Raw genomic sequence first — 4,234 nt, 5'->3', positions numbered from 1 at the left:
TTGTCGCCCATGTCGTTGAGGAAGAGGTTGCCGAGGTTGGGGAAGAAGTCGTCGTCGGTGAAGTCGTCGCTGCTAGCAGTCGCGAGAGTGCGCTCCCCAAATTTCAACAGCGCCCGCCGAATGGAGCGCAGGAGGGAGTGGCTGTAGGGGACGTTGCGGCCGCCGAATGGAGCAGGAGTAGCCCACGAAGCAGTAGATGGTGCTCCTCCCTAGTCTCTATTCCTATCTCTATCTCTACTACTCTTCTTTGTTTTTTATAATATACTAGTTGTAGTTGTCAAATCGAATAGTACTGCGCCATCCACTGCACGCCCGGCTCAACACGCCTCCTCGCCTCCATCAAACCCCTCCGTTAAACCGCTTGCAAACCGAGAAACCTACTCCGGCCCGTGGGAGGAAATTTGCCGGTTGCCGTTGGAGAATAATAGAGTCACGTCCAATCCATTTGAGTTAATTGCTTGTATGATTCTCCCTCTATAAAAAGCTAATTGCATCCTTAATCTTGTATTCTAAGTACTCTGTGGGTTCCACTGTCAGTACAGTGTACATGACTGGCAGGCTGGCTATAGATTCGTACAGAAAGTTAAAAAGAAACAAATCCATGACTTGCAGGATTGGAGTTAGCACCGATGGCGGTTCGTAGTCGTTCCACGCTCGGGCATTGAAGTTTGTAACTATTTTAGATTAGAACATACTACTCCTCCGGTGCTAGTAGTAGAGCAGAGTCCTACTCCACTACTACTCTACTCAAGCAAGTTAGGGCATAGTAGCAGGTACTGTAGGGAGTACCAGTACTGTGATCACTCAAGCAAGTTGTCTGACTTTGAGATGACCCTACGCTGCTGGTATGTGTCTCGTAAGTCAAGCGGCGTGCTGTAGTCATCATCACCAGTCCACTTCTCGCAGCACATATTCGCTTCTCCATCTTTGTCTGCTCTTCCATCCCCGCTAAGGTGCTTCCCCCCCTCGTCCAATCTTCCATCCCCGCTAAGGCGCCTCCCCCCTTGTCCAAAACCCAAGCACTAACAATGGCAGAACCGAGCAGCATCCGCCGAAAGAGTGGCTAGAATTCGCTCCCACAGAGGTAATCAAGCTCATTGTTTCGCGTGTGGACAATCTTAGTACCATGCCGCTCGCCGCGTGCTCGTTGGGGCTGTACCATTAACTCAAAGCCCTCAGGCCGGAGGTTTTAAGCCAGCTCCTTGCTTGCTGATGCCGCCTAATCTTCAGAAACGGCATATCACGCAGCATAACGATCATAGGGTGGCGAGCATCAACCCCCTTGACTGCGATCCGATCCCCGTCACCCTCAACTACATTAACGGTATGTACTGGGTGGACATGAACACGTCTTGGATGGTGCTCGTCGATGGTCACGGCAGCTGGATGCTCGTGGAGGTCTACACCCGGCGATTGATCCCCCTTCCTTCAATTAACACTGCACTACTTTGGCACCGCGGCCCAGAATCCTCGGAATCTTACAGTAGCCAACATGATACCAATTTTGATTTGCTCAAGGTTGTAATTGGCCAAGTGCTCACAAGATCTGCGAATTATAAAGACTTCAGGCTAATTGCGTTCTTCAACCGCGGTCTCGCCTGTCTGACAGGTCACTGCGGTAAGTGGATAAATCTGCACGTCCATTGAACACAAGGGCTTCATTCACGCTGTCGACACCTTCTATGGCTGGACGTATTGCTGGCCTACTCTACTCATCGCTACAAACGGCTGTTACAGCAGTATGTTAATTTCCTATGATATCATGATGGCATGCTTATATTACTGTCAACATTTATTGAAAAAATATTCATGCTCATAACATGCTGTTCTTAAGATTGACTACATCAAGAACCCTTTTTTATTTGACTCCAACTTTTTTTGAGGGTTATTTGACTCCAACTTGATATGATGTTGTAGGCCGCCTGGTGTCCCTACCCTTCCTAATCCCAGAACCTTTCAAAGAAAAGCGGCATGGCAGTTGTAGGTGGTTCCTGGCTCGATCAGACGACAGCGAACGATTGATGATCGTTCGCACGTACCGGACGTGTTGTTTCGCGGAATACAATCACAGTCACTGCAAGGTCTTTGAGCAGGATCCCAGCTTCTCTAGGCCTTCAGGAATTTTTGACTGGAGGTTGGTAAGTAGCCTTGGTACACGCTCTCTGTTTGTCGGACTGAATTATCCAATTAACCATGAGATAACCGACGGCAAGGATCATGATGGCAGCGCGGTTTCGTTCATCAGGCAAAACTGTGTGTACACAGCGTACCATGCGTCTCTGCATGCACCATACCCTAATATGTGCCGCCACGCTCTGCAGCCCATAGTAGGAGAGAGGGTCGCAAGTATTAGACTTCGACCTGCTGGCTGGAGTTTCCCCCGTCAGGCACCCATCTGGTTCAAGCCGTCAGCCAATCTCCACAGCTTAATAAATAGTAACGTCTAACTGAGCCAGTTAGTTAGATGCGTACACTTGGTGTAGTAGGATCTTTATTTAGTTTGATGCATACACTTGTTCTTTTTTGGTAGCCCTTTTGTAATGATGGCTGATGTTTGGTTTGGAAGAGAGAGCTGCGTCTTCACTCTTCTGGCCTGCTTACTGCTTCTGTTGCACCCCCAGCCCTAGTTGCTGCTGCTGTTTTCAATGTACAATCAGTAGTATATTTTGTCTGTTGGTTGAATAAATGTGTTGTTAGAACGACAAACACAATGTTTTGGAATTCGTTGCATGGTTCGATCCTTTAGTGCCCTGAACCGTACATAGCGCATACTATTTTTGTATGGAACACATTTTCCACTTGTTGATAACATCCGGCCACTGATGAAGGCCCAATAGAGAAGCCCATAATTAACTGGAAGGGAGGCTCTCACATGAATCCGGCCCAGGTACATGCTCATGGTCCCCTAAACATAAATAAGTAAATAAATAAAGCTAAATGCTCATGCACCAGTTCTTTAAATTCACGATTTAACAGGAGGATATTATTTCCTATGATAGTGTCATTACATTCAGTCGATATTATTCTTCGGCAAAGATAGCGACCAGTCTTCTTTCTCCCAGCATTTTTTTCCTGCAACCAGCGGACCCATGCAAATCATAGTCAACGTCGTAAATAGATCCGGTCCATTTTTATTTTTCAATAAGAATGTCCAACCCAGCCCAGCACATTGGCGACAGCACTTTATCCTCCGCCTTGGTGCGCTCGCCGCGGCGCCGCCGTCCGGCCCTGTCAACATAGTTTTTTTTGAAACGGTCCCTTTCAACATAGTGAATCGGGAGAGGACTATAGTTGTGAGTATGACAGTACGGACCCACCAGGTCCACTCCCGAACACAAGCAAGCGCCTCTTTTACTTCTCAGATGAACCCCTCATTTTTTTTCTCTAATCCACCCTGCTGATATCTGGGACCCATATCATTTTCAACGTATAGTCAATTAACGACAAAATTGCACAGCTTTTTTTTAGTAGTAATTCGGAGGAGCAGGCTATAAACTGGGTTGTGCGGTCTCTGTGGCCCGTCTGACAACATGACCAGCCCAGCAGTTTTTTCTTTGGGAAAATAGGTAGCCCAGTATTTCTTTTTGAAGAATACCCAAGCTAGGCCTATTTGTTTTCTCCGACTTACTGGGCTGCAAATCTTTCAAGACGAGGAGGGATGCATTCCGGCCTGGCCAAAGAGTATGGTCAGTGTCTGTTAAAAGTAATATCAAAAGGGGGTGAAAATTCCAAAAAAAATAAAGCAAATGGGATATTAGTTTCTTTTTTTGTTTTTGTTCTTCACTGATATCTTATACGTATTCATTGGATTGAACGTGACATATTACTAATTTATTTTTAAATTTGTTTTAGTATGGCTACTAATTTTTGGATTAAGAATATTTTTTCCCAGCAAAAATTTGCGAATTTTCAAAATTTCCCACATATTTAGTTAATTTTTTTGACCCTGGTACTCACCAGAAAATGGGCAGCAATTCTAAAAATGGAAAACGGGCTGCAATAAATTCCATATGAATTAAAAAATGAGGAAAAATTATAAAAATAATAGCAAATGGGTTGTACACGCCACAGATTTCAAGGCTGACTTGTTTACGCAAGGCTTTGTAAGTCAACACACGATTCTAGCAGCAGTGACTGTTGGATGTCCATCCAACGGCCGACGTGCTTCTTCAATCTCTGATCATCCTGCTCCAGCCGCCTAAACTAGTGCCGGCGGGACAGCCTACTCCCTCCT

This window comes from Aegilops tauschii, chromosome 6 (genome assembly GCF_002575655.3).
Source record: "Aegilops tauschii subsp. strangulata cultivar AL8/78 chromosome 6, Aet v6.0, whole genome shotgun sequence".
In the NCBI taxonomy this organism is placed as follows: domain Eukaryota; kingdom Viridiplantae; phylum Streptophyta; class Magnoliopsida; order Poales; family Poaceae; genus Aegilops; species Aegilops tauschii.
The sequence above is the reverse complement of the archived record's forward strand: the minus strand, read 5'-3'. Positions refer to the sequence as shown.